Source organism: Giraffa tippelskirchi, chromosome 9 (assembly GCF_054371585.1).
Source record: "Giraffa tippelskirchi isolate mGirTip1 chromosome 9, T2T-mGirTip1v1.2.pri, whole genome shotgun sequence".
In the NCBI taxonomy this organism is placed as follows: domain Eukaryota; kingdom Metazoa; phylum Chordata; class Mammalia; order Artiodactyla; family Giraffidae; genus Giraffa; species Giraffa tippelskirchi.
Genome location: NC_137283.1, coordinates 109,284,102 through 109,297,420, shown reverse-complemented (window position 1 = coordinate 109,297,420; position 13,319 = coordinate 109,284,102).

Genomic DNA, 13,319 nt, shown 5'->3' with positions numbered 1-13,319 from the left:
AGGGATCAAACCTGAGTCTCCTGCATTGGCAGGCGGATGCTTTACCACCTGGGAAGCCCTGCCTTGGCACCCAAACCATGCAATTTAGACAACTTTGACCTCTATATTGTGCTCAGAGAGGAAAAAATAATCTACTTCTCTTGATGCCTGGTTTTGAACATCACCAAAAACACAAGTGTCACTGTTTCCACAGGGAAAGTTTGAGGGAGATGGGAAGGGGCCTGGGCCAGCAGCTCAGATAAGAGAAGAGAAAGGCACTCTGGTCTCGTGTCAGGTTCCCTGTGGCAGGAAGAAAGGGAGCATGTGGGCCAGGGGCTGGTTTCCATTTCCCTTATTCTGATTTGGGGAGCTGTAAGTGGGGCTTTCTCCTGCAGCTCATGTTTGGTGGGTGAAGGGGTGTCAAGTGAGAGCAGCATGGAACTGCTGGGCCACACAGGACTGTGTCTCTCTGCCCAGTGGGCAGGGGGCTAAAGCCAGTCTTCACCGTCACTTTGAGGCTAGATCGCTGGATCCGACCACACAAATGGACAAAAATGTTGAAAGTCCCCAAGTGCCAGACTCCACACAGGGCAGTCACTCAGAGGGGCTCAGACAATTTTTAATAAACTACATGCTATACAGTCAGTGTGATCCTCATTTCTGGATGAGAAAGATACAGTCCAGGAAGATTAAGTGATCTGCTCAGGTCACTCAGCTGATAAGGAAGAAACTCACGATTTGGGCCCTTAGCCCCCACGTGCAGTGCTCTTTGATGGCAACACAGCTGCAGAAATACCAGTGTCAACTCAGGTCACAATTCAGTATGAATTTGAATCAGCCAACCAGGCACGTGCCTGATGACATCATTCCAGTCTGCTTCTAGACCTCTGAGAAGAGATCACCCTCTCTTTCCTCATCCATTCCTCACCTGCAGGGTTGGGCCAAACCAGCAGATGTGACCCCCTCCAAGACGGAATGAATCCCACCAGAATGAACCCCACCATTAATCTTAATGGGCATTTACCCAACATGTTCTAAATGTCACTTTGGTTGCGTTATTTTATTTATGCCTCATAACAGCCCTTAGGAGGTGATTACGATGATTATTCCCATTTTACAGATGAGGAAGCTGAGCACACAAAGGCTAAGTAAGGGCAGAGCCTGCCACCGCATCTGGGTGGTCGGATATCTGGCCCTCACCTCACCAGCACACTCACGTTTCAGCTTCTCTCTTGTGGATGGATGGATGGATGGATGCCTGAAAGCATCTTGTGAGCGCAAGAGCATTTAATCGAGTATTTTGAGGCCAAATCTTACACTTTCATGTATGTCATCATCTTTGAGAGTGGCTGGAGCATCAATCCTGGAAGTCATGTGGACGAGCACAGAAGTGGTTCCCATCTTCCTGAGTTATAGAAAAAGTTAATTGCCCATTTCATCTCCACCTAACCTCCCATCAATTCCTGTCCTGAATGAGAACTCTTTTCTGCAAACCCTGCTGGCCTCGCAATCCAACAAATAGCAATGCTCAAGGGGATTCACTCCAAAGCTCTTTGCTGTGCTTATTTCCACTCGTGTGCTTCCTTTTAACAGCCTGGGAGCAAGGACCAGGGCTAATTCATCTTTGCATTCCCTTCACACACCTGTCACGCAGGGCACACTCAGTGTCAAAGGACTGAGTTGTTGGACGTGTAGATCCTGGCTGCTGCACTTCCCTCACTGTGGGACCCTGAGTCCCTCAAATCTCCTCCATACCCGCTATGTCTGTGAAACCCCCTACCCCATTTCCTGCTCCCCTCCAGGACGTCCGAGTAGCAGTGAGGGGCCACCACCTGCCCAGCAGTGTGGACAAGGCCGGCTCAGGAAGCCTCAGCTGTTTGGGGAGAAAAAGGAAAAACTGCTCCTCATTTCTCCTCTCCTACTTCTCCTGCCAACACTTCACTCACATTTCATTTAAATGTCCCATGTAAGATAATTTCTGGTGTTGGAAGTAGTTGAAAAAAAATTGTTTGTTTAGGAAAGGCTGGTGTTGGAGTGAATGAGCTCTGGAAGGCGTGCCTTTTGACCTTGACCAAGAAAGGGAAGGTCAGTGCAGAAGCGTATTTAGCCACAAGCTTTGGACCATGGGGTATTCTTTTCCTTTTCTTTCTAGGTTTATTTAAACAAAAGGGAAAGATGATTAAAACATAGAAAAATGAAAACAATTATAGGCAGAGAAAACAGAGTTTCATAAAACAACAGCACCCAGGAGGGCTCCTCTGGATCGCGTTCTCCCAGCACCGGAGCCCCCAGCCCACACCAAGACCTCCCTTCCCGGGCTCGGCCGTGCGCCTCACAGTATCCCCTTCACATTCAGTAGCTGGATTAGGGCTCAGGACCAGAGGCCAGGAATGCAATAAGATACTTTTCTAAGTATTGATCCTTTAAAAAAAGAGTTAGTTTTCACGAAACTTTAATTCACTTTTTTTTTTTTTTTTTAGCTTTTTAGCCTAACTGCTACACATTTTATCCCTGTTCTTTGTGAAATGCTAATCCAGCCCAAGGTTTTCATTTTCCGGGTGTAACTTTTCAGAAATTGTATATCTGCATAGCAACCCAGCAAGGGCTGCCTATGTCACGGTATCATGTGTCAGAAAGATGAAAAGGACTCCAAACCCCAGCTCTCCACACACTTGGCCCTCCGATCCCAGGGCAGAGAGCTTCTTGGCCTTAATATAAATGGCAGGAGAGTCATTTCGGGGCCAGAGAGGTGCAAACTTTTATCTTGTTGATGACAGAAAACGACACATGACCTCAGCTCAGCTCAGCGGGGACGAGCAAACCCGAAACAAAGGCTGTATTTTTCTCTACTCTCGTCCCGGCTGTCAGCTTCCAAGTGCAACCTGAGCCTGGATTCCGAACCCAGTGTCCAGATTAGAGATTGTTGACTCAGATTTAGTGGTGAAACGTGAGCCCAACTCTGTTGATGGCAGGCCTTGAAGGAGCAAGTTTAGTTAAGCCAAGAGAGATTGTATGTCAGACGAGAGCCTGGCTTCTCTTTATCACAAACTTCCTGATCTGCCTCTGTTTTAATAGTTTCCACCACCACCACCAAAAGAGAGACAGCGAGGGAGAGACAGAAACAAAGGTGGAGAGAGCCAGAGACAGAGAGAGGGAGAGACAGAAGGAAGCTTTGCCCTCAGTTCAGCTCCTCAGTGTCATAAATCAGGAAATTAACAAGTGTGTAACTGGCCTTTGCCACAGTCAAAGACAATAAGCTTTTTGTGTTTCTTACCGGTGGTGAGCACTTAATATAATCAATGGAGAGCTCCACTCAGAAAGGATGAAAAATGGGGGCTTGATCTTGCCACTTAAAGGATATTTCCCGATATGCAGGCACATGGCTTTTATGAGGCTCAAACATGGCTTAGAAACTTGCCTCTCTGGTCTGAAGGCAGGTCATTAAGACAAATCATTACATCGCTTTCCCTGTCTCTGTCTCTACGTTTTTTATTTTGGCACCTTCCCGGCTTTTCCTTGGCTTCTGATTTCATCCCTCTTTTAGATTCTCTGTGCCTTCAGTAATTTATGTGCAAGATATTTTTCCCAACCTCCAAATGTTTTTCCATTTGGCAAACCATGTCCCGATGCTTCCACACAATGTAACTGTAGAGTTCACTTACACTAGAAAACACAAACGTGGTTAATGGAAAAGGCGAACAAGCCGACGTTGGTGACCCCGGGTGCGGGGCCGATTCACAGACGATCTTCCAGGCCACCCCTGGGGACACGTGGGGGTGGGTGTTGGGGAGCAGTGTCTTTCCTCGCTTGCCACAGATGCTTGGCTTCGACCCTCCTTGTCTCCGAAGAGGAAAGAATTCCTTCCAAGCCCCTTTCTCGTATAGTTTTTGGAAGCTTCAGGGCACCATATGGAGAATCATTTCGTGATTCTCCTGATGGCTTTTACGTGAGCAGCTATAAATTGGATGGTTTCCTTCAGGTCTGCTATCCCTATGGTACCTGCTAAGGACTGTCGGGAGTAATCACTGAAGATGTTAGTCCTGTGGGTTCTCTATGGGAGAGAAAACCCAGGCCTCCTCCTGGCTGGGCACAGAGTTAAGGAGCCCGGGTGGGGCAGGCCATGCAAGCCTTTCCAATTGGTCACGAGGGTGCTTTGCCCCAATGACTTTTTCATTCCAAAGTCAAGGATTTAGGATAAAGGCGGAATTTGAGGCCCCGCCCTCCATTGGGTTTCCGTCCAGTCACAGGGCACATCTAGACAACATTTTGGCTTCTGAAAGATGAGTTTTATTCATTAACTGACACTATTTCTTCCTTAACAGTTGCAATGATGTAGACTAGACTCCCTGCATTTTACCTTTTAAAAGTGGCTTTCCCTCAACCCAATACTCTGTTAATTTAATAAGCCAATCAAAGGCAAATTGTTGTTCTAATAAGGATACGATTGAAAGTGAATCTTTTTAGGGTGTTTATTTTGCTTGGATAGCATTTCCTTAACTAATTTCTCTGGCCCTCTGGATCAGCACCAGGAGGGCAGAGGGTGGCTAATATCTTCTAGGGAACCACAAATGAATGAGTTACCAAGCCTTTAAATGGTTTCCCAAGCACTTCCATTTAAAAAAAAAAAAGTTAAATATAAAAATCATAATACTGAAGATGGGTTGGCTCTAGGAACTCATTCCCTTGGATGTATTTTTAGGCTTTTGTTTATCTTTCGTGATTGATAAAGTAATTATCAAAATGCATTAGAAAATAATAGCCAACTGGTGAGAAAAGGAACAGTTGGAGGAAGCAAAGCAATGGAGGAAAAGCCTGCACAGACTCAACCCCAGGCTTTCCAGTGAAACTCCAGGAAAATTCATCTTCTCTTTGGCTTTTCCTGTCCCTGGGGGCTGATCATGGCTCTGGCTGGATAAAGCTTCTCCATCACCCGGTAGCTAATGAACTCCTCCAGAGGGAGGAGTTCATCCTCCCTCCCCTGGTCCCTTCTCTCCTCCTCACCTTTTCTCCATCCCTCTTCGCTCTGAGGTCTGCCACAGGCCAACCAGAAACCCAGCAGATGTTTGTGTTTTATGAGCCAAATGGGAGCCTGAAGGATCAACCAAATACCAGCCCCAGTGAAAGATGGAACCAGGCCATCTGACATCAGAAACACAGAATGCCCACCCAGGCTGGGCTTCCAGGGAGCAGAAGGAGGGCTTGATAATGAGCTGGCACACCCTACGAACTGGCCCATTGCTCTGCCTTCTGAAGAGCTCACGGAGCCCTTTCATAGAGGCTTGGGGAGGTTGGGCAAGACCTTCCACGAGTTCCCCTCCCTGGATGGCAGCCCTGGCTCACAGCAGCTTCCCCTCTCGCCAGAGCACCATGTGGTGCCCTGACTGTGACTCCTGGCCCAGGCACGAGCTGCAGGTTAAGGACCACTACAATCAGTGGCTTGGAAGTGCCATGTGGCTCAATAGACAGCCCTGCCTTCACACCACTGTAGGACCAAATAAGGAGAATGGACAGAGTGTGGGGGGACAGATGGAAGATCTAAGTTTCTGTCTCAGCTCCGCCATTTATGCTGCTGTGGGCTGTGTTGGTTTTTATCATCTCTGAGGCCTGATTTCTCCATTCGTGATATGGAAATCATAATAGTCACTCTTGGGGTTACTTCCAGGATGAAATGATCCAATGTGCGTTAGCTCTGGGCCCATTCTTTCACTTTCCCTGCTCTGCCCTGTATGGGAGGGAATCAGATTTTGACTGAGTGCAGCCAATGGGAATGTGGGAGAAAGGTGTCCTCCCCACCCCTCACCCCAGTTCCCCTGCTTCAGGCAGCTTGTCCAGTAGCAACTTCCTCTCTTCAGAGTCTCCAGTCCCCTCTGGAAAGCCCTGAGTGTGGCAGGTCCCTTAGTGGCCTCCTCCCTTTGTTCCTCTCTCTTGGGGTGGTCGCACCACCCCTTGCCTAACTGCTCAGCTTGCCACCCCCTTCATTGAATTCCCTCGCATGTGAACGTAAGCACTGAGGTGCTTTCTGTTTCCCTGGTTGGACCTTAGCTGATAGAGTGTGTGAACGTGCAAATGTATTTCACATCTAGAGGAAACACCTGAAGATCTCAGCGCACGAAGATTGAGGGGGCAGGGCCACTAACCTGGTTCTTCTCACCCTAAAGCATCAGATCCTGGGCTTTAACCATGAGGTCAGGGTCTTCCTGCACCAACTGTCAATCAGAAGCAATTTCCAGAGGGGTTCTTCAACTTGGGCTTTTATAAAGACAGAAAAATGGGATAAGATCTACATATTTTTTTAAAATCATACATTAGTTTAAAAATATACTGTAATGAAAATATCCAGTGGCCTTCTGGTCTGTTTTCCATGTACTCTCTGCTAAGGCAACTATAGGCGACGCAGCCTGGTGTATCTAGACTCTTTAACGGTCGCTGACCTCCTGAGTCTCCTGCTACTCCTGTTCCACACCTGGGAGCATTTGCTCCTTTCCCAGCCCTGTTCTCCAATTCGGTGAGTGAGCGTCCCTGTGCTACCAAGGAGGGCGTGTGTGTGTCCACCAGCGCCCTGCTCTGTCTCTCCTGGGTTTGCTCAGCCCTCAGTGCTATTTCTCTCCATCTTCCTTCTGTCTTCTGCTTCTTCTGTGCTGCGGGGATGGGAAGGTTGTGCTCCACTCCTTTTGGCAGGAAGTGTAACTTCCTCATTGAGGTCAAATTGAAAATGGATTTCCCCACTGGGCAGAGAGAAGGAGGCCCAACTTCCCTTTCGTGTTATTAATCAGTGCCCCTCCCCTGCCGGTGGCTGCCGGGCTCAGGACAGTCTTGCTTAACCATTTCCTGCCCAGCATCGTGAAGTCTCCAAAGGCACCGTGGGAGCTCTGAAGTGCTGGTTATTGGATAATTGTGTTCTGTGGGCATCTCTTCTCGGGTCCTGGGCTACTGGTGCTGCATGGGGAGCAGGACTGTTAGCACAACAGTGCCTTTGCCTGAGGAGTATATTTAATACATTTTTTTCACTCCCATCTCCAAGGGCAGATTTATGCTATTTCATCTCAAACTGACAGGCCTAGAAAGACATTCTTTATAGGTATGTCTCTCTCCTCCCCTTTGACTGGATTTCTTGTCATTCCTATTGAAAATATACTAACAAACCACATGGGGGCATTTTAAACACATCTGTGACCTCACAGATGACATTGTATACTCCACCGTAAATGGGGGTATTCTTAGTTTTGTGCTACCAACCTCTCCTGGATTGCAGCCTTGCAATTTACACTCATGTGTTTCTCACACAGTCATAAACTCATAACACTTTAGATCTGGAATGGACTTGACTGTTCATACCGTTCAACGCACCTGTTTTTGCACCTGAGGGAACTGAGATGTGGACATAGGTTGTGTGACTTGGCCAGCGGCAGGTGGCCAGTGAAGGGCAGTGTCAACGTGAGAACATGGGTCTTCAGGGACCTCAATTTAGTGCTCCTTCCAGTGACCACTACGGTGATTAAAATCAACAAAGCTTTTGTTGCCTTGATGCATGTGAGTTGTGTTCCACTGACGTGACACTCAGAGAAGATCAAGTGTGCCCTGGTAAATGTTTAACCCTGGGCTCCATAGAAAATACACATGTGCATATACATAATTACACAAGTGCTTTATAAATTTTTGCTGATATAAAACATGTATAGCACACAATTTACACATAATATAATACAACCTTCTTTGTTATTAATTCCCTATTGCCAGTTAATTCTCACAGGATGTTTTTGTTGATCTTGGCTGAATTCTTGTACCTGTACCTGGCTGCAATTGCTGAAAGAAGTGTTCAGTGGTATTTTCTTGTACATTAGCCAACAAGACAAAAGTAAAGCCACAAAGACACAAGTTGAAACTTTGCTTATTATTCAGTGACAGCAATGACATTTTCTTAAATGAGCTAGTAGCCTTCGAATATGGGGAGGATATTCTTTCAAGTTTTTGTGCTATTTGCAATATCACAGCCATAGATAGGACATGCTTTTGAGTTTAATCCTCAATATAATATTAGTATTTTCCATCATCTTCCCAAGTTTAAACAATCAGCAAACAATAAGTCAAGCCCTCGGGTCTAGCATATGCTGATTTCTGTGGCATGAATATTTTCACTATGATCAGTTTTCAAGCTACCAATGTGACGTCACTGAACTCGGAGTTGGCAAGACCTGTGCAGAGGCTCCACGTTATGCAGTATTCCCACTCTTCAGATACAATGGGTGTAGATAACCTCAAGAGCAGAGAGAATAGCACAATATAAGGTGGAAAATAATTGGGAAGTGGTATATTTTGAGCATCGATTACTTTTTAACATCTTATTGAATTGTAATATGTATAATTTAAATTTTAACAATGTCTGTATTTAACAACTGACTCATAAAATTCCCGAAAATTAAGAATCAGCTCCTATGAGCCCATAGGAGCAGCCTCCAGCACAGCACTAGCAGGATATGAGTGGGAAGGTGCTTTGTTCCTCCTCAGGGCATGCAAAAGGGCACCAGGCTGAAGAGACCAGACACTGGCCCTCTGGGTAAGAAGGCCTGGACAGAACTCATGTGAGGCACAGAGGGCAGATTGAACATCATAGATCAGATCCCATGTAGCAGGTGAATAAAGATGGGGTTGAGTTTTTATACATCTTTCTAAAAGTTACAGAAAGTAAAGTTTTAAATACTAGACGTTGTTGTTCTGTTGCCAAGTCGTGTCCAACTCTTGGCGACCCCATGGACTGCAGCACTGTCAGGCTTCCTTGTCAAGGGAATTGAAAAGGAGATTGATAGTCAAGGAAATTGAATGGAAAAGGTGGGCAGAAGAAAGAGAAATAGAAGGAAAAGGACTAGGGTTTTTAAATATCCTTTATGGGGAAAGTAATGTGCTGACCCAAACCCTAGGCCAGCTTTTGCGGACGCTCCCACAGCCCTCCCACGTGTGTGCCTTGTCAGACACAGTGCTGGCCGCCCTGGGCAGTTCCCTTCGTGAGGACCTGACCTCTTACTGCTTTGGAAGGGGAGGATGAGATTACCAGAGCTTTGGATCCATTTTTGGATCAAATGAAAACGTCAGGCTAATCCTTAGCGTCTCCCTCTCGGCTTACAGATGCCGTCTCACCCTAGGGGTGGGGCGTCAGAGATCTAACAGTCCCCCTCCGTCCTAGGACGGGGCGGAAAATCACATGCTGCTCACGAGGCCTACAGCGCCCCTCCTGACCTCCGTCAGCAGCACCTTGTCTGCCCCGGGTGACCCAGTCTTTCCAGACAACCACAGAGTCACCTCGAAGCCCTCAGGGGCGATGTCCCAGACTGTTACCACTCTCTCGTCCTCCCTCCACAGCATCTGTTATCATTTGCTGTACCTTCTGTTCACTTGTCTCTGTTCCCAACAGGACTGTGGGCTTTTTGAGGGAAAGGGTCTGCTCTGGTCGGTGTTTGGTACATATAGGTCTCAATAGACCTTACACCCCACATCAGCTTGTTTCCTGCTTCTGAAACACTCCTGCATAAGAATCACCTAAAGAAAGGATTAAAATCCAGACTGCCCCCCCCAACTCAGACCCCAGAGCAGTGATTTTGAAATCTGTGTCTTTAATAAGATCACGTGACTCTCATGCACATATGTTCACAAACCACATTTTAAGAAATACAGGTTTGTTCAATCTTTTCATTTCATAGGTGGCGAAACAGAGGGCTAGAGAAGAAATGATCTGCTTCAGGACTCGAAGCTACCAAGTGTAGTGGGACGTTATGGTGCTTTGAGATAGAAAGGTCTTAAGTTCTTATTAAGCAAATCACAGCTCCACGGATGGTTACTGGTGGGAATATTAAAAACAAACAAACCCTGGACTGAAATCACTGCACACCGCATCTTAAAAGAGCAATAGCATCTCAGATTCAGATATAATGCCTCCACTAGAAGGACGTACTAACAGGTATCAGAAAGCACCCCTTTTCCAGAGCTTATCAGCTTGTCCTGAGAATATGAGTTGTGGAACAAGGCCCCCGATGCTTTGTGCCTCTAAACTTGCCTCAGCGGCTGTTAGCAGGGCCGTCTGTCACAAGGTCTATTTCCAGCAGTGTCCTCTGCCCGCCTTCCGATGCTCAGGTCTGCGGTAGCAGACCCGGCGTTCAGGTGTCCGGTTCAGGCCTATTTTTACGAGCAAATCCTTGTTCCATCTGACAGTTGTTTGGCGAGTGCCCTGCGTGCTAGTTACCGCCTTGGGCGGCAGATGCCACCTAGAGGGCCCACCGTCAGGAGCCAGGCAGCCCCAGGGCCTGAGGAAGCGCTGCAGCCACCCACCGAGGGTCACACCAGCTCCCTAGCAGACCTGGCAGTAGGCGTTCGGAGGAGGGGCTTGCCAGGGGAGCCCGGGAAGGGCAGAGAAAGATCAGGCCAGCCCTAGCCTTGTTCGGCTTCCCTCCCTGATGGGATTCCGAGGGGAAGTGGGTGGGCGCTCTGTTTCTCGGCCACAAGGTGGCAGCCGTGGGCTGGCCAGGTGCCGGTGCCGGCTCTACGCGGCTCCAGGAGGAACGCCCAGCACGCGGAGAAGGTGTCGCCGGCTGCCCTTTAAAATTCCTCGTTTTGAGAAACTGCCTTTCTTTTTAGCAGGAGCACTGTGTTGAAGTTACCAAAGCCCCTCCCTCAGTCTTGCCAATGGACCAACCACAGGCCTCTCTCACTTCAGAGGGTTACAACGGCCTCTGCGGGGCCTCTTGACCAAACCCTGGCTTAAAGAGGCGGAGACAGGTGGGAGTCCTGGGGGAGGGGTGGGGGTGGGGCGGGAAACGTCCAGAAAGCAGTGATGCACGAAGTGTGGAGACAGAAGAGTAAGGACAGTTTTTAAATGTATTTTTAATCTAGGCGTGAGTTCTGGCTTGTTTGCTTGCTAGCTGTGAATCTGAAGCCTAGGTTTGCTTCCCCATCTGTAAAATGCCACATTCCTTTATCAAATGGCAGTAGTCGCAGGGTTGTTCTGTGGATCAAAGGACACAAAATGGTTTGCAAACTGTGATGTCCCATATACACAGGGGTGTCATTGTTGGGGTTGGTCTTTTGAGCTGAGCCATGTCACAGCGCTTTCTTAGGACTGGAGGCACAGACACGGGCAGGGCAAGGGGCCAGCTCCTCTCCCAGAGGGTCACTGCAGTTCCTGCATGAGCTGCAGGCTGTCAACTCCTGATCTGGCCTGATAGTCATCTTCCAGCGAGATTCTTCCTGGATGCCTTTCTGTGGCAGGTTTCCAAGCAGAGCGCTGGCAGTGGCTGCTCCCTCTTCCTCCAGTGAGCCTGCTTTTCCATACTGGAAGAAGATGAAATGCACATTTCAGAATGTAAATTTTTCCTGCAGGACACTCTCCCCAATGGTGGAGTGATGGAGAAAAATATTAGATGAAGTCAGGGGATAACTGAGTAACCTACTGATTTATAAACTCATGGAATGAAATGAAGGCGTTTTTTCCACTGGTGGGGTTATTTATTATGTCCTAGTTGGCCAGAGCTAAGGGTTGAAGAGGCTTTGGTTCCTGAGCAATAGAAATAGCAGGAACCAATTTTCTCTGTTCCCCCTCTTTCAAAAAACACAGAACTCAGCCAGTGTTGAAACACACCCAGTCGTAGGTTTGACTGGATATTCCTCTGCTCATCACCCTATTGGGGTGAATGGGGACTGAGACCCAGACCCCATCACCCTGGGATGGTGGCAAAGAAGAGATTAGACTATAGTTAGTGGTCATTGCTCTGTGGAGTTTTTCCTGTGGCCTGTCCTTCTGTGGAAATGAACTACTCTGGAAATATCCTATGAAAAACTGATGCTCTATGTTAATTTGTAGCAAAGTGGCATCTTTACGATATAACATTTTTCCTTCCGTGAACATGGTGCGTCTTTCCATTCATTTCTTCTTTATATCTTTCAGCATAAAATTTTCTTTCTTAATAAAGATATTGTACATCTTTGGTAGATTTATTCCTAAGTAAATTATAGCTTTTATTGCTATTGTAATGGTATCTTTAAGAATAGCTACATCTTCTAAAAACCTGTTTATTGCTTTGCAAAAACAACTGATTGACCTCAGAGGAGATGGAAATCTATAGCCAAATTTTAATGAAAGTCTTTCCATAATTGGTGAATGAAATTTAGTTAAAACAGCCAGTAAAGGAAATTATTATGGATTTATGTTTCTTCATGAGACATATTCCTTAGTTGCAAAAACCACTACAACAAAATACTGGAGAAAATGAATTAAGAAACATTTAAATGATTGTTGGACTATAAAGAAAGCTGAGCACCAAAGAATTGATGCGTTTGAACTATGGTGCTGGAGAAGACTCTTGCGAGTCCTTTGGACTGCAAGGAGATCCAACCAGTCCATCCTAAAGGAAATCAATCCTGAATATTCATTGGAAGAACTGATGTTGAAGCTGAAACTCCAATACTTTGGCCACCTGATGCGAAGAGCTAACTCATTTGAAAAGACCCTGATGCTGGGAAAGATTGAAGGCAGAAGGAGAAGGGGATGACAGAGGATGAGATGGTTGGATGGCATCACTGACTCAATGGACATGAGTTTGAGTAAGCTCTGGGAGTTGGTGATGAACAGGGAGGCCTGGTGTGCTGCAGTCCATGGGGTCACAAAGAGCTGGACATGACTGAGGACTGAACTGAACAGAACTAAATGATTGTATCACACATTTTTTTTGAGTTTCAGAAAATAATGAAGCATATTCAAATATAAAAATAATTTCAGTGAGAACAAAAAGACTTTTGTTCCATTAATAATTAAAATAAAAATAAAACCATGTTTATTTCATCATGAACTCAGCCTCTTCGGGTTATAATGGTATAGACTGTATGCTATGCTCAACAGATATTGACACAGTATTTTGTCACAATTTTAAAATAAATAAGTATACATATAGTAAAGAAAAGAATATCTACATCTTCTAATTATCTCTGTGTGTGTAACAGTTGATTGAAGCATTATTAGTTTTAACAATTTGCCTGTTGCTCTGAATTTTCTGTGTAAACAATCATATCAAATAATATCAGTTTTAGTTTTTCCTTTTTAATCCTAAATGTGCTTTATTTCTTTCTGTTTTCTTCCAGTGCTGATTAGCATTCTGAGGTCATTCTACCACTCTTCCTGACTTGAAAGGAATTTTTATTTTGCATAAATATTTTATTTCAGAACAATTTTAGTTTACAAGGAAGTTGCAAAGATAGGACACAGAGTTCTTGTATACCTTCACCCAGTTTCTCCCACTGTTAGCATCTTACATAACCATGGTACCCATGTCAAAACTAAGAAACCAAAACTGGCACATCGA